The sequence below is a fragment of the Dermacentor silvarum genome, chromosome 10 (assembly GCF_013339745.2).
Source record: "Dermacentor silvarum isolate Dsil-2018 chromosome 10, BIME_Dsil_1.4, whole genome shotgun sequence".
Lineage (NCBI taxonomy): Eukaryota > Metazoa > Arthropoda > Arachnida > Ixodida > Ixodidae > Dermacentor > Dermacentor silvarum.
Window position 1 is genome coordinate 12,511,798 of NC_051163.1, and position 19,692 is coordinate 12,531,489.

At 47.3% G+C, this 19,692-nt stretch overlaps 1 long non-coding RNA gene across 1 annotated transcript; it reads left to right on the plus strand.

Moving 5' to 3' along the window:
* Positions 1 to 931: 931 nt before the first annotated feature.
* Positions 932 to 18,514, plus strand: LOC125940647 (uncharacterized). The gene is made up of 3 exons (XR_007463843.1): positions 932 to 1,045; positions 11,470 to 11,639; positions 18,379 to 18,514. It is a non-coding gene; the product is annotated as an uncharacterized LOC125940647 (long non-coding RNA).
* Positions 18,515 to 19,692: the final 1,178 nt, after the last annotated feature.

Sequence of the window (19,692 nt, forward strand, 5' to 3'; positions counted from 1 at the left end):
GGTCCTGCGCGAGAGTTCCTGTGGGCTGAGGACCAGCCCAACAATTACAACAGCCAGCAAAACTGTGTTGTCAACGATAGAATGACGTAACTTGTGATGTGGACTAACTGCCTTGGATCTGCCAGAACATTATGTTGTTCTCATCAGGGTTCCCAATGGTTCGGGGTTATAAGTGAAGCAGAGCGTGGAAGCTTTTTCTTATCGGTATGATCAATATGTGCACAGGAATAAAGAAAGACACGGCGCTTACTACTGTGACAAATAGTTGCGGTTTTCTAGCAAGCACGTTTTGCCGTGTGTGTAAGAACAGCTTAAGCCGGGCGTACTAGCCTGGGCGGTGCTAATGAGCTAATTAGCCATGCTTTGAGCGTATTTCATGAGAATAATATCCGAGCAGCTACTGCGCCTGCGTACACTGATTTTATAAGTTTATTTGTCAAGTAAATTTTGTTTCTTGGAGCCACTTGTGCATTTTTAGAGAGCTGTTAGTGTTATTTGATGGTCTTCAGTGGTTCTTATGACTGTCCTACGGGATTTATAACGTCCAGCTTAATTTTTGGTGCTTTCATATTTACAAGAAGGTCTTGGTGCAAGGACACAACTTTTCCTTGTGTTTCCTTGTGTTGTGCCCTTCTCGCGCCGACAATTATGCTAACAAATCTTCTGCGATGAACGATATTTGTCGTAACGACGATGACTCAGCCACTTGTTTCCATGCTCATAGATGCAAACGCTTTGCCCAGCTGAGCGGAACATGATGACCGCCCAACTTTCTGTATTTAGCCGCGCGCAAAGCGACAATGCAGTCATGAGTGCAGCGCAGATTCTTTGGGAATATGTTTCTGCTTACGCCCGATCGTGCAGACCTTTCGAATTGCGGAAGCCCGGACCGGGAAGAAAACTCCACCACGACGGGTCGGGACCACCGGGTGGGACAGGAAGTGGTCTACGATTGCCCCACCGGAAACCTGCTGGTCGGAAGTGGCTCCCGGAAGTGCGCCACATCTGGCCTTTGGACCGGTAGTGCTCCGTCGTGCAAGTCTGAGTCGGCGGCAGCGTTCTCACGTTTATCTCCAAGCAAGTATCGACGGCGAGTTTCCTCTTGCTTATTCTTAGGATTGCAGCTACAACACCATGTGCTCATTAAGTTCTTGCGATGGCTGATATAGGGTGATAGATTTGTTTCATGGCTGGTTACAAGAACCATTTGCAATGTGTTTGGTTAGTAAACATTGCGTTACGAGACAGTGACTGCAAGCGATTTGCGCCCGCAGGTTGGGCAAACCTGCGTCAGTGGGTCAGTTCCCGGCAGCGAGAATACAAAATGCGAGAAAACGAGATGGAAACCTGAACATAACAAAGAAAAAAGCGCTGATGATTTGCGTAGGACGCACTTGTGTCTAGAGAAAAGACCAGAATTCAGTCGTAATTACCAAAGTTATAATTTACAACCGTATAGCTGGTTGAATCAGAGCTCAGCCGGCCATTATCGGGTTGCTGGCTTTCAAAGAGTAGCCGTTATAGAAAGTCGCGGAAATAAGAGTGCTACATATCTAAATAAGAAAGAAAAAGACAATATTTAAGAACGTTTGTCTTTAAAGGAGCTTGTGTTCACTGAAAATGGGCACGTATGGCTAAATGTATATTCATACGTAACGATATACCTATACATTACACACTATAGTGCGATAATCAATAAGCATCAATAGATTTTGCTTAATTCGGAATGTTAACAAAAAGAATTGCGAACCTTGAACCATGAACCTTGAATGAAAATTTATAGTTGTTTGTGCTTATGATGACACAATAGTTAGCACGCGACTGGATACAAAAAAAAACCCAGTATGTGTCCTAATTCGGCTGCAGTTGTACTACTGAATTTGCTGTTATCGCTGTTCAAGTAACACACACACCGCGAACGTGTTTACACGGACGACTGCATAAACTTATGATCTCTATATGTGCAACGCGTAAGGCTATATAATTGAGAGCTGATAACTAGACCATCTGTTACGCCAATGCTAGCATAATAAGCTACAAAAAAATAACACAGGAACTCCTCTGGGAGTTCTCTAATTAAGCGTAAACATTGTGCCACCTGCTCATCTCAACGCAGTCCTGTGTCGTTATCAATGTTACCCGCCGTGGTGGCTCAGCTAGCTAAGGCGTGGCGCTGCTGAGCACGAGGTCGCGGGATCGAATCCCGGCCGCGGCGGCCGCATTTCAATGGAAGCGAAATGCAAAAATGTTCGTGTGCTTGCGTTGTAGTGCGCGTTAAAGAACTCCAGGTGGTCAAAATTAATTCGGAGCCCTCCACTACGGCGTGCCTCATAATCACAACTGGTTTTGGCACGTAAAACCACAGAAAGAAGAAGTTATGAAACTTGATCCGACCAGTATAAACAACAACGCTGCGGTTACATGAATTGCTGCGGACAGCGGCGCATGGTGAATTGATCACGCAAGCAAACTACTACAGGTGGCGGCGCCAGGTGTGCTGATGACGTTCCGATCATTATACCCCATTATCGTTGTTTAGAGCTTTATCCATCCGCGTCGAACCATTATGAACCGTGATCAACCCTATTCCGGCGTCGACTGCATATGGCGTGGCCGCGTGGGCCCTATCTTGAAAGCGATCTGCGATGGAGATAGAGTGCGCCAGTGCTGATAACTTCGTGTGCGCTGAGTTCTCGCCCCTTAGTCCGCGTTGAAGCGAGAGGCAGGACGAAGGTCAGTTCGCTCACTGCTGCTGCCCTATCTTGAAAGCGATCATCTTACGTGATGGACGGACGGACGGATTTCCTCGTTAGGTAGGCACAGAAATGCTTACGCATTTAAAAATTTGGGCATCCAATCCACGCGGTGAAGGTGGTTGGTCAGCGAAGCTGCGGTATCACTTGATCCGATAAACCAATGTGACGTATAGGCTTGAACTGGGTGCTGCCTAGCCTGAGCCACGACGCCGTTGTGCATACTGACGTTGCGGTTCCCGTCGCCGCTCATCGTGTTCACGCTGCTCTTCGGGAGTACAAACTATGCGTGGCCTTTCCATAACGCTATCACAACACAAATAAAATCCGTTGTTGGGCAGCTTCTTTTTTTTTTTTACAAATGAAAGTGTATTAACGTCACTCCCTGCTTCGTATGCTACAGTTGCCGCTTCCCGGCAACTGCAGCATATACAATCGTAATATTTATTTACCGGTAAACACTTGCGGCGAACACTGTGCGCGCGAAGGCAAGCTTTCTTGCAATTTTTTTTCTTTTTTTCCCGCGGGGCCGGCGCCGCCGCTGCCGTGGATGCGCGGAGGCAAGCGCCATCTGGAGGTGCAGGCAAGGAACCCAGCGGCGCACGTGGCGCGTGCCTTCCGTTGTGTTTGGTTGAATTGACTGTCGACGGAGACGAAGAAATCCCGGGATCCTAGTCATACACAGATTCGCGCTCAAAGAAAGTGAGGGAGAGTAAACAGGACCCATAGAATTGGAAATATTGTTCACCATTTCTACCCGTCCGCTATCTCAGACTTTTGCAACGCCGCACGTTTTTCAAGCGAATAGCTTTCTTTGGCTCGTTTGCCCGTTTTCGTGGGCGCTGGTCGGAGGTCGGTGGCGCATGGATAGACTTTCACCGCTGATACAAAGGCGCCGACGCAAAAGGTGCCTGCTATCCCGTAACTAAGTGGCGGGGCCGAACACCAACTATTTTAGCGCTTTGAGACGCACGTGCTGTCACGCGAGATTATTTATTTGCAATGCCTAAAATACCCCCGTTGGACAGTTTTTACATCAACTGTGGGCGCGTACACAAATTAGGGGCAACACGCAGTAACCTACGTAACGCAGAAATCAAGGAAATCAGTTACAAAAACAGCAAGAGAAATAAAAAGAAAACACAAATGCTCAAATACAAAGCTTGTACATAAAAAAAGACAAGGTATGAAATCTACAAGTCGGCAAACAATGAATTGAACTTGTAGTAAAGGAGCGGTAAATATCCATAGGTATAGAGAACCTCGTTAGTAAAAAGGCGCAGAAATTATTCTGTGGCAGAAATTATTCTATGGCAGACTAAAAGTGCGCACGATCAGCATGAACAATGACGCTGACTGGACGATAATTAAATTCTATGGTTGCTTAAGAGGGAATGAATATGCGCTGTTGTCCATGCATGTGGTGATTAATCAGCTTTATGATGGCTCATACGGCTTGAAAGACGGTATGCTGGTTTGATAAAAGGTATGTCTGGTAAGAGGCTTTGGTACACTTTGTGATAAAGGGAAAACCTGAATGTTTTATAACGCCTATCTAGTGACCTGGGAAGGTCAGCTTTCGATTTTATTTGAGTGACACTTGTATGATATTAGTGGTCTGAAAAGATTAATGCAACCTCACGGTTTCGTGCCACTCGAGGTTGTTGCTAAGTTTACGTTAATAAGGGTGCCAGACCACGCTGTAATATTCTAGATTTAGTCTTGTAAGACTTTGATAGCCTAATAACTTCATGAATGCCCGAAAAATGGCGATATTACACGCTTATTACCTCGTACGCATACGACTAATTGTCTCATATGTATAGCCACCTCTACTTCCACTGCAGGTGTGTTGGTTAGCGGCTCTATTGTTTACGGAATTGTGAAATGAAACAACAAAATATCCGTAAATACTAACTGCAACAAATTAGGCCTTCAAGCGCATCACGCTTTTAAAACGCGAATAGCTTACTAGAAGGATTTGACCTTTCGTTTACACCGACAGCCATCATCGATGGTTTCTGTCGAATTTGTTTTTATGCAGTAGTCTGTAAAGGTCAAGCATTAGATTGTCGACTGTAATAAAATTTAAGATCTTTGTAGATCATATTGAGAAATTGCCAAAGTAAAAAAGTTGTGGAAATCGGGCTGTTCTATATCGACCTGCGCGTGAGACTAGCATGGATTTCCGCGGAATTACAGAGCTATTTACTCCGAAAACCGAAGCTCAAACATACACAAATGACCACGCTACGGACCATCTACCACAACTCAAAGAACGAACCTATTCCCGGTTGGCTAGCGATAGATAATGTGTACAGAAAAGCCGCTCTTCTTCCCACTTAATTAAAATCAATACTTCCTTGAGTATGCTTCTTCTTGGTATTTCACATCTCGATTTCGGGTGCATCTCGCATCGATAAGCGTAAGCAGGGACGGAATTTTATTCGAGGAAGTGAAATGGGGGTGCATTGCATCGTGAAGTCAGCCCAATGAGAAAGCGAAAAAGACAGCGTAAGTGCACCATCGAACCTTATGAATTCAAAGGAGGTACCGCGAGGCGGCTCTCTTTTGATCGGGAGCTGAATTTTTTCGCCCTCGAGGATGGCTTGACGAACGCGATAGCGGCGTACTGCATTCAAGTTGGGAACTTAATGCTCTACGTAAAGCAAATGCTGAGAGTGCAGCTCTAAAGGGAGGTTCGACTTGAAGATGAATGTGGAATCTGTGCGATAAATTGGGTAAAAAGCACATGTTTTTTATTGTGTGTGTGTGTGAGTAGGGGCCCATTTAAATGTTTTCTGTCTCGCCACATTTTTTCGTGTTGGCATGTTTATTATTAATATTATTGTTATTATTATTATTATTTATATTATTATTACACCCACCTTGATAGAAGGCGTTCCTCATTTTTGTGTACTGTCTTTCATGAGAACATAATGGAAAACTATAAGCTTCTGGAATTTTGTGCAGGCAGAAGAAATAACTATAGCACAACGGGAAAGTGACTTACTAAAATTTTTGGAAGTTTCACAGCTGTTTTTTCTATTTTTCTCATACTATAGAAATAATTTATTGTTGACCGTTCGAATACCGCTCATCAAGCGAATGCGTTTAGAAGAAATCATTTCACAGGGGTATAAACAATAAACTTTCCTTTCACAGAAGTGCGTGTATTCCTTAATTGTGTATTTCCGACTACTTAACATGCCATAAGATTCCTTCTTACGTACAGATTCCGTACAGAAGGATAAAATTTGGTTGGAGTGCAAACGGCAGGCATTGCCGAATACTCACTGGGAGCTTACCACTGTCGTTGAAAAGAAAAGTGTACAATCATTGCATTCTACCAGTGCTAACATAAGGGGCAGAATCTTGGAGGTTAACAAGGAAGTTCGAGAACAAGTTAAGCACAAGAACCGATGGAAGAAACATGTTAGGCCTAACGTTAAGAGACAGGAGGAGAGCGGTGTGGATCAGAGAACAAACTGGGATAGCCGACGTTATAATAGGTCATTAAGAGAAAAAAATGGAGCTGGCCAAGCCACGTAATGCGTAGGATGGATAACCGGTGGATCATTAGAGTTACAGAATGGATACCAAGATAAGGGAAGCGCTGTCGAGGACGGCAGAGAACTAGGTGGGATGATGAAGTTAGGAAATTTGCAGGCGCAAGTTGGAATCGGCTAGCGCAAGACAGGGGTATTTGGAGATCGCAGGGAGAGTCCTTCCTGCAGTGGACATAAATATAGGCTCATGATGATGATGATGATGATGATCAATATTTCTTCTGCTTACTGTGAGTTGTCTAATAATTGGGTCTCACGCTGTCTGTTGGTTGGCCTAAAGCTTATCTGAGTACGAAAGTGTGTCGCTGTACTATAGAGGTATAATGCCTTGCTTGATTCTCAAGCAAGGGCTGATTTTTAGTCAACTGCCAATTTGCATTCCATGAAGCTCACCTGGATTCTTTTCTGTCTAGCTTTTCTCTGCATACAGAATTGACATAAATTATTATTTCGAATGTCGTTACACCCTTCGGCAAAATGTAACTGTTGTTTTCTTGGCGTTTATTTGTCCGCAAAAATGTCAACGTTCACCGGCGTCTGCCTACATATCTTTCTGCTTATCAGAGAAGCCAACGCCACCGAATCGTTCGTAATTTCTTTTAATGTTAAATCACGGGGACGATACAAGTCCCACATAAGCATATTTTTTTCTGTACAGTAGATATCGGTCATTCACAACATTGATAATCAATGGTCTTAAGCACCACGATGCCATTGAAGGAATGGCGTAGCTGGTAATTTGGGAGATCAAATATACTCCCACTGCTACTCTCAATATTGTGTTACTATTATTATCATTCTTGTGCGAGTTGTGTGTCAGACATCCGATGATAAAGAAGAAATTTGGGAAAGCGCTGGCATGCCGTGTTGAGCGCCGCTGATATGCAGCTTATTACTTGCCACTATAGTCTATTAAATTACTTCGCCATGGATCTGGTATTCCTGCATCATCATCATCAACAAGAATTGTTTACTGCTCTTCATTTAGGGTGCATTTTTAGCTGTACCACATTTTAAAAAATACAGGCAAGTTTGCACTCGGTCGTGCAAAGCTTAGGCACAGCGAAAGTGTTAATCCTCAAGTCTTACTGGCTGTTACTGCTAGGTATTAACTTGGTTGCTGCTAGGTCTTAACTTGGTTTAACTTAACTACGCATGTAGGGAAGGTATTCGAGAGCGATCATTTTCGGAGGTACCTTCTCTTTCGCGACATTTCGCGTGACTAGCGCTGGACGCGTCGGCGCCTACAAGCGACAGCGTTCCTGGCATGACACAAACGCCGGCAGGCAGGCAGGAGCCGTGTCTGTGTCGGGCGAAGCGAGCGCGCGCCTGCGCCGGCGGTTACTAGGCAACGCGAGGTGACGTCATCGCTACTGCTTCGGCGCATGCGCGGCTAGGCAACGCGGGTGGCGTCTGCAGCAGCTCTGCGCGTTGCCTCGTTGGTGTTGCTACAATTTCTTTCTCTCTCTATCTCGCTATCATTTTCTCTTTCTCTCTTCCGAGCATTGCGCGCGCCGCGCGCATGCTTTCCCTCCCTCTCCTTAACGGCCCATGTCAATGCAACATGTGGATGGCACGGAGAGGGGCGAGGCACACGCCGCTCCGCGAGGTGCTTGCTAGACAACGTAGAGACGTCATAGCTCGGCGAGGTTTTGCGACAGCAGGCACTGTTAGCGTTGCAAACAATGGCGCTGTTAGTGTTGCGGCTTCCACGGACTTCTCAAGCGTTCTAATATGTCGCAAACTGTAGTAATACGTTGATTTAAAGGCTAAGACTCTCTATTAGGCAATTCCTTGGAAATTTCCTTATTAGTCAAAAAGGCTAGTTTTAAAGGCGACACTGTACTTCCTTTCGCAGACAAATAAACCTTCTCGACAATTATTACACAACTCATTAGGGGAGTGCCAATTAACTTCTGGGTACGATCGAGTCATCGTAGAAGAACCTGATTTTAATTGGACCGATAGGTTTTACCACTGGGAAAGTAAATGTGTACTCTTTAGCAGTAACACAAATAGACTCCCATGACTCGTTGTTTTGACAAAATGTCACCAGTAGGAAATCGTTTCAAGATATATAAAGGATGAAGTATGAGCAAAAGGGCACGTGAAAGAGCCTATGTAGAAACATGAGCTACGCTTCCGTGCCACGTTTCGTCTTCGAATCTCCGGTCTATGCTCATCGGTAACGCGAACGTTTGGCGAATACAGAAGTGGGCAGCGTCTTTTAAAGACGAATTTTCATGGGGCTCACGTTTCTCGTAGGGGGTTCAAATGCTCCAATTTTGAAAATTTTGGTCCTCAAAGCGTCCCGCAAAAGTGAAAGCAATCTTATAATGGACCCAGTCTTCTGACATTTTTTGTTGTCCGTTTTGAGACTGTTGCGCACTGAGAAACGTGAGCCGGCAGAAAACCCTAATTCATATATTGAATTTAGCCGTATGCCAGCGCTGATAATGTTCCACGACGAAGGGCTTCGTTGCACGCTTTTCGCATAAAATGACCTCTTGCGGTCGGCACAGCTGACGTACGTGCTAATGGTGATCAATTTGCAGCTTCACTATGGATTGCTGTAGCATACAGCCTTAATTTACGGACAGGACGCATATATACGTAAACGAGGACTCACGACACATCCGTATGTCGCCTTGCCTTCTTTATGTTTCATTCGTGATTTAAAGCTGTGCGCTATTCATTTGTTTATTCAATCATTTGTTTACTTATTTATTTAGACGATATCATGGTCCTCCCGAAGGGGCTTTCAGTGAAGGGGAATACAAACCAAGAAAGCAAAAATACGTAATCGGAGAATAACTCAACCAAAGCATCAAAATTGCATCAAGATTTTTGTTTTTGCTGGTGTTGTTGCACAACGAATATCCAGAATAGTGCACGAATAGGTGGAGCCTTTGACTTTGCTTCGGTGCGGTATTTGGCATTCATTCGGTGAACGGCTTTTGCCTGAGAAACGCCGAGAATGACTCCAATGTTGATAACCACCCTATGAACGCGAACCAGCTATGTTGTGTGAGCACAGTGCGTTCTGTTGACTCTGAAATACGTGCAGGGATGCCATCAACCTGCGAGTGTGTGCCGCTCACGCTACGAACCAATGGTTTGTGTAACGTTGCTACGAACCCAGCTGTACTCAGTGGATAACGTGTCTTGCTTAGGAAAATCGCCCTTTCTTTTTTTCGTTGTCTGTTATGTCTGTGCTTTCTGGCATGGAATTCTGATAGATTGATTTATGGCATTCGGTATGGTATTGTGGCCTATCTCTATAATATTTTGATTATTTGTAGAACTCGGGAAACGGCGCTTTATGTAGTACAATCAGCCTATTAGTTGTGTATTCCAACGCGGCAACACAGTGCTTGTGCTGCCTTGCTTCCTTCTTGCTGCACCGTTTGACAATTCACGAGCTGTATAATCAAAATTTTTGTGACCCCTTTATTCCAGTATGCAACAGATGCGCCAGGTAAAATAGATATAACGTCCTTAAGTAAAGCGGATTAAAATGCGCAAACAGTGAGGCTCTTTCTGTCTTTCCATGCCTTGTTTTAAATCCCTAAGCATTTCTATGCTTAGCCAATAAGAAAAACCGTCGGTCGTCCGTCCGCCCGTCCCTCTGGCCGTCCGTCCAGTAAGACGACCTATTTCTAAATAGTGCCCTCAGCAGGGAGCAAATTCACCTTCGTACTGCCTCTCGCTTTAATGTTAACTAATCAGCGATAACACCGCGCACAGGAAGCTGACAGCACTCGCCGCAGTGTGCCCCCATCACAGATCTCTTTCAAGATATGGGCCCGCGCGTTTTTCTTCAACGCGAACTTAGCGGCGCGAACACAAAAATCACGAAGCTGTCAGCACTCGGCGCTCTCTGTCGCCATCGCCGATCGCTGTCAAAATACGCACGCGCGATCGCACCAGATGCTGCCACCGCCCCAGTACGGTTTATCACGGTTAGTATTGATTGGTTCGACGCTGATGGAGAATGTCGTGAAGAGTGATATCGGCTTATAATAATCGGAATGTCACCAGCGCACCTGGCGTCGGCACCTGCAGTAGTTTGCTTGCGTCATCAATGCACCTTGCGCCGCCGTCGGCTGCAGTTCGTGTCGCCGCAGCGCTGTCGTTTCTACTGGTCAGATAAAGTTTCATAACATTGATAGTGACACCGGGCTGCGTGGAGATGAGCAAGTGGCATAATGCTTGCGTATACTTAGACAACTCCCAGAGGACTCTCTGCGTACATTTTATTGCGATAGTAACTATATAGACACTCCAAGCTGATTTCTGCCGTCGACATCACCGTGAGGTTCCGTGTAAAGTCCAAGGGCGATAAAATCGTCGCCGCGCGGCATATGCTGTATGTGCGAGGGACGCACCTACAGCGCGCGAGGGACGCGCGCTTTCACCGAGAGCGAACGCACGGCGGAGAGCAAACGCGACGTCTCCGTCGCGCGAAAGGCCGTGGGGGGATGGAAGCGAGGGAGGGAGGGGGGCGCCGTTGTGCTCCAGAACCAAGTGCGCATTTAGCGACCCGGCGCAAGGGGATCTGGCAATTCAAACTCCCGCGCGAAAGGAGCAAAGTGGGAAGGCAGCGTGGAAGCGAGGAGGTACGGCTTCTACTGTGCCGGCAACTGCGCACTTGTACTTTGTCGGGCTGCGAGCGGTCGCGCGCACCGTATCTTGAAAGCGATCTGCACACAGCTCCTACCTTTTTATGCGCTGTACTTTCGCCTCTCATTTTCCGTTGAAGCGATAGACCGCACAAACCTTCGCTCGCTGATGGCGCGCTTGCTCACGCCAGCGTTTTGACAGCAGTTGTCTGCGGTCATCGGGAGTGTGATCTATTTATGTTTGCTTGGACTCGCTGAGAGATAAGAAACAACTTTATTATGTAAATCCGGCTTTGGAGAGGCGTCCTCATTCCAGAATGCCCTGAGCTCGGGCCGCGTCCTGGGCCCTCGCTGACACCATGCTTGCTAATTCAGTTATAAACGAATGTGTCCAAGTTTATACAGCCGATAAAACTACTATCCTTACTAGGTATAGCCCTCTACTAATTTGCTATCGCAATTGATGCTTCGCCTTTCGAGCGAAACTGCGACTTTTTTATTATCGCTGACCTTGACGTCAGAGAGCTACTGCACGGCGCTGTCTCCGGTGCCGAGCTCCAGCCTGGACGTGCAGTGACACCGGTACGATGAGGGGGCGCATTACAAGTGCGACAGCGGGCACGAGCTCATCCGCAACGACAGCCACTACTGCCAGCTCGGAGGGACGTGGAGCGGAGACGAGCCCACCTGCAAATGTGAGCACATGTTCCTGTGGTCCGCACGCGATAATAGTTTAATAGGTTGTAGAATAAGAAGAACCGGGGAACACGATTTTTTATGCTTACAACCAGTATGAAGCAAACAGAAAATGAAGCCAGAGAAATAACACATGAAATTAACGGTGATAAATAATGGAAGTGAAGAAATAGCACGGGAAAGAGAAATGGACGAAAGGACATCCTGCCTCAGGTAGGAGGGAAACCCACGTCTGTCACATTGCGGCTCACTACCTCCTACATTACAAGAGATGATATCGTGCTTTCTAAGAACGTCTGGTTTGTACGGGCGCCTTTGACTCTGTAGTACTGTTCGTGCATGTCTCTATAGCCCTCTCTCTCTCTGCCTTCTTTCTCTTCCCCTTCTCCCTTCCTGCAGCGTAGGGTAGCCAACAGGAGTCTTAACTGGTTAACATCCCTGCATTCCTTACATCCTTTTTTCTGTCTCTCGGCTTCTATGAGCTACTACCGAGGGGGTCCCCCCGTCAACTTTCTAGGATTTTCTGTATGCATGCAAAACAATTCTGATGATGATGTGTATTATTATCATCATGGTTATGATGATGATTATGATTTACTGGCATTTCCTTTTAAACGGGGCGATGACAAATAATCACGTAGACTGCTTGAGGTTATCAGGTATGCTATCCATGCTTTTCATTCTTGCATTTTTGTTCACATCTGCGAAATCTTCTTTCTCTTCCTCAAAACATCTCCACCAGCTTGTACGGCTACATATGCCTGTAATCTATTGGGTTGTATAAATCGTTTCCCTGCTTTCTTTTTCATCAATACTCTAAACGTCTCTTGCTTATCTCGACTGCTGACCAGTTGATGCTTTCGTCCACTTTCAATCTAAGCGTTTCTGGAAGGTGTATGTTACCTACGTGTGTCACTAGGGTGAATACCTTCACACTCCCCGGATTTTTGTTGCAGCAGACACATGCCTTATCTTGTTGCGAATATTTGCTCCAGTATGTATTTGTCCTTAGGCAACCAGCTCCAGCCTCAATAGCAAGGCACTGCAATTTGTGTTATTGTACAGATGTTCCCTTCTAATTTCTTTCTTGCCATTCTTGTAAATCTCCATGGTCTTGTTTTTTTTTCATTCTTTGCATACAGTTCACTGTCTCTGTATTGCTCCCTTTCCTTTTTGATGACTCCTGGTTGTTCATTTACAATTTCAGTTACCCAGTATTTAGTTGCCAACGTTCTTGAAGTCTTCCTACTTTCTATGACCAAGCTTTTCAGGTACAGCTACTTGTGCGCTGGCTAACACCCTTAGAGGTCTTAGCAAGCGTCATTCAAAGCCGTGGCGCCAGATGTGGAACATCCCTTTTAACCACGGGCATTGCGTAGTACGTAGAGGCAGGTAACTGACCAATCGTATACTTCCTCATCGCATCAAGGCGGCCAAATTCGAGACCCTCGAAATATGTGCGAGAGGCTGTCTTTAAGGAACATTGCGTATTTCGTCACTGGTTGTTTCTGGCAGCTGTTGTAGGGTATCGTTAAAACGGTAAGCTTATTTCAACAGGCGTTTTGTTGTAGGCACTTTTGACGCTCTAATTACCATTTAAGTAGAACTAACTCACCATTTACTGAAAATTCGAGCACGTGCGCAGCACGTTATGCTTGTTTGAGAACGAGGAGTGGCATACTGGCGCTCTTTGGCCATACATGGTCCTTGTGCCATAAAACGCTAGATTCATCATGATCAGGAGTGGCATCGCAGCAAAACCAATGAGGGACTTCTGAGGTGGGTGGTGCGTAAAACTATTCAATAGTTTTACTGACCGATCAGTCCGTGTAAAACCGTTCTCACGGGTCTGGCTGAAGCACGTGTAGATCATTTGTCAGGATAAAAGTTGCTTATCAGGCTTGTGTAAACAATAGCAGGTCAACGTGACGTCACGGCACAGTTACTTCTTGGAAAGAAATTGGTTGTAGGAAAGCTATTATAGTGAATTACATAGGATGCTCAGAGGCTTGTCAGTATTTCTTCTCTGGCTTAGAGGTCTAAGACTTTCGTCAAACAAGAAAATAGAGTCACAAATATCTTTTCAGTACGCCTTTAACTTGGTTGTTTGTAGAAAGAAGAACAAGGCGCAAGTCAGAAGACCGCTGTCAGAATAACGACAGCAGGAAACCTCAGAAATAAAATATAATTGTCGCACTGAAAGAAACAAGCACATACAGTCAATAAAAAAACGTTTATGGACAACGGGATCTCAGAAAACGTCCAATTTCCGAGCAGCTCCGGAACGCAGTCTATGGTATTCGCATTTAGAGCTTCTACGAGTATATTTGAACTACTTTGTGATGTTTGGTTTTACTGACTAATATTGTAGGCTGCCTGGAAATCGGACATTTTCTGAGATCCCGTGGTCCGTACACTTTTTTGGTTGACGGTACATATAAGCAGACACGCCCACTATTAACACAGCTTTTCTTGCTGTCAGGTTCAATTCGATTCGAATCAATTCATTTTAGTTCCAAGCAATCATCCGTGTAGTCACATAACCGTAGATGATACCTTGCCCTCGCTACCGCACATCGCCTCAAGCCACTTTTTTAAAGCTCGTGTAGAAAATAGAGTCACACTATTGCTTCGCCTGTGGAGCACGGAGTGTATTGATATATGTGGCCATTTCTTCCTGGACAATTTTGCGGCAGGCTCAATTGCTTTTGCTGCCTTTTGTCGCGCGTCACTGGGTGTTTTTACCTCCACTTCCTGATCTCCTCCTCCTATCCTTACAACCAATCATTTATATATTACAGTCGTCTTACACCTACAACGTGTGTACCAACCTTGCCATGAAACTTTAATTCACGAGACCACCTACCGGCCGCCGCTTACTATGGTGACTTAAGGAACGCCGTTTGTTTATTGAAAGTCAGAGTTGCAGAGCTCTCTCTGAAGCGTTTCATCTTTCGCCAATACTACCGCTGCACGTCGTTCCCGTCCCCCAAGGAGTCGCCCATCAATGCGGCACTTGTGTGGGAAAGCGCTCTTCGCTCGCCGGCTCCTTCGCCCTTTCGAATCCCTTCACCCAGCCTCTCGAAAGACTGACGCGGCCGGAGATATTACGCTGCGATCTCGCGCCGTAGCCCTGGCTGGTCATCCGCGTATGCGTTATTTGCGTCCTTGTGCTGTATACCATGCCTTTATGCCCTCCAAATCTTGCTTGCCTAGCCTGCTTTTCTATATTCCAGTCCGCGAGAAGTGCGCAACACCGCAAACTATTTCGCTATTTCTCCCACTTTTTTTCTCTGTTTCTTTCCCATCAAATTCGTAATCTTTTCTTGGTTGCTTCGCTTCAGCTTTTATATATATATATATATATATATTCTTTTTTTTTGCAGTGACCGCTGACTCGAAATTTCCTTCACGTAACCCGCGATGTTTTCTCCAATCCCCACCTCGGCTTTTTTTTCCTACTGGATGGGTCTCGAGCCTCGACTAACTTTCTTTTTTTTTTCTCAGGCCACTCCATTCACCGAAGACAGCTTGCGTGATCCATTACGTACATCCGGTATTCTGCACCGCGCGCCTGATACGAATGCATAATAAAAAAAAAAGCAGGTGCCAGCCCCACGTTCATATGCACCAGGCGCACCGTGAGATAGTATACAGGGTGTCCCAGCTATCACGCAGCACAATTCAAAAAAAAAAAAAAAAGAGGAACGGCATTACGCGAAGCAAACGTAGTGCGTATTGTTTCCAGTACAGTGGTGTAGCCGCCAGTAATTTTTTCGGTACTGAGATTTAATTACGTATTTGTAATTACTTATCTAGCTCGAGAAGTACAGTCCTAATTATCAAAGTGTCAATGAGAAAAGTGTAGAGCGCCATGAAAAACTACCGATACAGCTTGCTGTTTCTCAATACGTGGTACATAAATGTGTTTTTCCGAACGTGAAAGAAGCCCGCGAATATACGCAGAATTGCCGCGCGACTGGCCGCTCAAAGCACTTTGCCAATAATATATACATATATTGTGAAGACGAAGTGAATTTGGCCTCGGGCGCTGGGGAAGAAGACGAGGAGGACGAGGGGAGAATATAGAATGGCCGGCCCAGGAACGGGTGGTGTCTCTGTGTCTCTCCTTTATAATGGCGCAGTCGACGAACGCCCAGTCTTAAGGCCTTCAGCTCCGTGCTGTGGAGGCCTTTCGTCCTCCGGCATCTCGCCGTCCAGGGTCCGTCTGGCGAGGGAACGCCGTCAACGCTTCCCTTGGCATGGCTGCCGTACCTAGGACTAATACCTTGATCTCCGAGCTGCCAAGGCATGCCGTTCACGCTGCCTTGGACATGAATTCGCGCCGTCCTGGGTGCCTCCTGCGGCTAGGGAATGCCGTCCACGCTTCCCATGCCCTGGATGTCTGCCCCACGACACCATCGACAACTAAGCCAGCAAGGGATGCCGTTCACGCTCCCCTGGCCATGCTTTCGGCTACAGTGAGTACCGCGACCGCCACCAGCCTTGGCTCAACGTATGCCGTGCACGCTCCCTTGGCCACTGTTCTGGCTGGCCCGAGTACTGCGGCCGCTTCCGCCGCCTCAGGGTGCGCGGATTCCGCCCTTGGCTCAACGCACGGCTCAGCCGGCAGCTTTTCCGACGTCATGCGAGCCATCTCGCTGCTGTCACAGCAGCTGGACTACTTAGTTTCAGCCACTTCCGGTTTACCTCCAGCAGCCTCTTCATCACCTGCTGCCTCGGAACTACCGGAGTTCCACGGATTTCCGAGTGACCCTATTCTGTGGGTGCAAGCGACCAACGCGCTCGGGGCACGCCATGCCTGGCCCGACAACACGACATGGCTGGTTGCCGCGGGGCGACTTCGAGGTGCCGCCAGGGCATGGGAGAACTACGAGGGTATGAAACAGCGGTCCTGGCCTAAATGGAGTGCAGCTCTGATCGCTGCTTTCGCCCCGCTCACTTGTGCGTGCGACGAGCGCGTACAGCACTGCTCAGCGACCGGAGCTCGTGAGATACCCCGCTTTGACTTACCAGTCGTACCCAGTAACGCCTCGCCAGGGAGGCCCGCAGGCTGCCCCGCCGCAGAAGCCGGCTGCCCGAGTGTCGTCGTCGGCCCCATCGCAGACGATGGAACCGACGGGAAGCGCACGGCGACTACCGCTCCCGCTTCGAGTCACCACCGAGCGGTAGATCCCAAACCGGTATCATCGGCTCCACCACAGCCCATAAACATAAGGCAGACCACGTCAACTGCGCTGCTGCGACGACAACCCCGCGACGCTCGGAAGCAGCACCATCTCGCAGCTGCAGCTTCACCCGGCAAGGCTTTAGTAGGCGGGTTCCCAGCCTGCTCTGTGGTAGACCGCAGATGCGAGTCAATTTTTCCACCGCGGGTCTCGGTCTCTGCGGCAGCGTCCGGCACTACACCATCACTCCTTAGAGACCGTGACCACTTTGCGTCCACAGCAGTCGGTGAAGCGGCTCCCGAATTCATCAATGCCGGAACACATGGAGGCACCGGCTGCTGTTGTGCTCGAGCAGCTAGCCCTGCAGAAACCCGATATGTCCACGGATTGCAGCAAGCAGAACCGTCCGGACACGCCAGGTGCTCGAATTTCAACGCAGTCATTGGCCGAATGCGTGGCTGTTGGCTCCGCGCTGAGTGAGGCCTCGCTGAAGGGACCGAAGGCGCGTAACACGGCTGACGTCAACCTCATCGAAGAACTACCCGTACGCGAAAAACACGAAAGACGCACACCACACGCAAGAGACCATCGCAAGGTACCATCGCAAGATACCGCAAGGGACACGCAAGGAAGCAGATGCGCAAGCAACCATCGGCTTCAAAGCGCACTACCCTTACACCACCAACAGTGCAAAGACGCACGCAACAGCTGAGCAGAGCTGCTGTGCATTGGACAGAATATCCTTCGATACGTGCCCATCGGCGACGGGATAATCGTCGACAAAACCTGCGACCCTCGCGCATTAGTCAGTGCCGCCCACCAGAACTTGCAGCTGGTTACGCAATGGATGGCTTACCAACGACGACCGCACTCCCTGGACAAGTTTCCTCGATATTAAAGTGCGTGGTTACAAAAGCGCCTTATACTTGCAGCCTGGCCGAGTGTGAAGACGAAGTGAAATTGGCCTCGGGCGCTCGCAAGGCGGGCGCTGGGGAAGAAGACGAGGAGGACGAGGGGAGAATATAGAACAGCCGGCCGAGGAACGGGTGGTGTCTGTGTCTCTCCTTTAGAATATATATATATATATATATATATATATATATATATATATATATATATATAGGAACTTGGAGGTTGAGGACGCACGTACGAAAAAAAAACGATACGTTATTTCCAACGTCACGGCCGGGATCCGGCCTTCGTCAGGGATTCCCTGAATTCCTGACGACCGCACTCCCTGGACAAGTTTCCTCGATATTTCCCCGGCCGAAACTTTGGACATAAAGTATCGTGTTTTTTCTTTCGTACGTGCGTCCTCAACCTCCAAGTTCCTGTTCAACTACCGGATCCCGGCATAACCTCACTTCATATATATATATAAAGACAAAATTGGGAAAATGCCAAGTAAATCATCGAAATAAAGACCAAATCAGAAAAAGCCGAACGCGTTTGTGCGAGTCAGATTTACTGCGATTGTTTATTGTCAAACGTTATCTTGCTATATACTAGGTGTCCTTGCAAACGACAAAAATGTTATTTTCTCTCGCAGGAAGATGGTGACGTGTACCTAGTCAACGGCACCTCGACTTACCAGAGCGTGGCCCGTTACTCGTGCGGCGAGAACTTCACAACGCACGGTGTGGACATGAGGACGTGCCTAGAGACAGGTGTTTGGAGAGAGATAAACAACTTTATTGAAATAAAGATCGTGCTTGGTTACTGTGGGTGGAGCCCCTCTTCCAGGGCCCCACTATAGCTACTGCGGCGCGCCGGGCCTGGTCGAGGGTTGCCAATTGGCTTCCCAAGTCCAGTTCGGAGAGTCGCGACGTGGAGCCCACCTGCGAAAGTGAGCCTCTCTGCCCAATAAGTGACGCGACGACAACCGCTGCGCTCGGGCCCGCGGTCGTCAACGTGACCGAGTCCGTCGGGAACTCCGCTGCGCCTCAGAAGACGCATCTTTAGGATCCCAGCGGTGGCATCGATCGTTGTTTTGTTTGCCAAGCGGTCGCTTGAGACGCAGCTTACGCTTTCAGCGTTTGTGCTCTGCATACGGGCTGTTTTCTTTAGGCTCGCTCAGGCTGATGCTATACGGGTACAGGCCGCCCATTGTTTTTTTGTTTTTTTGTTTTTTGAGGTATTGCTGGTGTGCGTGGAGATGCGCTGTCTGCGATGGACATTATTCTTAAGATCTGCCGTAAACGTACTATGCGTAGCCACCCGAAATGAGGAGGCAGTAATACGTAGTGAAACAACGTTTAGAACAAATAAAATAGAAAACATTGAAAACTTGCTAAGACAAAATACCTCATCTGCGAGATGTCACAGGATTAAAAACCTTTCTTTCGCGGGAGAGAAAAAAACGAAAACTTTCTCTTGTATTATTCGATTCTTTATTTTTTACATACATGGCTGCAGTCTACGATATTTGGGAAAGTTGCCACTCATTAGTAAGCGATGAACAAAACAGAATCAATCAATCAATCAAGTAATGAAAGCTGATGGTCCGAAGTCATTTACATACTTTCACAACGCCATTGTAGACCATAAGCAAGTAGAAGTCTGGGAAATAAAAAGGGCCAATGTGTATGTAGTGCTGTAATAGAAAATGCAACAAATTACAGTATTGATGCAATAGTAGAGGCAATAACACTGTAATAGTATAAAATAGCTAAGGATGCGCCGTGTAATGAAAATTGGCAGCCGATCCACGAAGTGAATGCTGATGATGGAGCGAAGCTCCTTGGACGATTACGGCTGCTGCTCAAGCTTTCGCTTGGGGGTCTTGCTGCCGTTGCCGGCGTGCTGCTGCTTCTCGTGCTCGTAGCTAGCTTCGCGGCGTTGCCGTTGGGCTGCCACGTGTCGT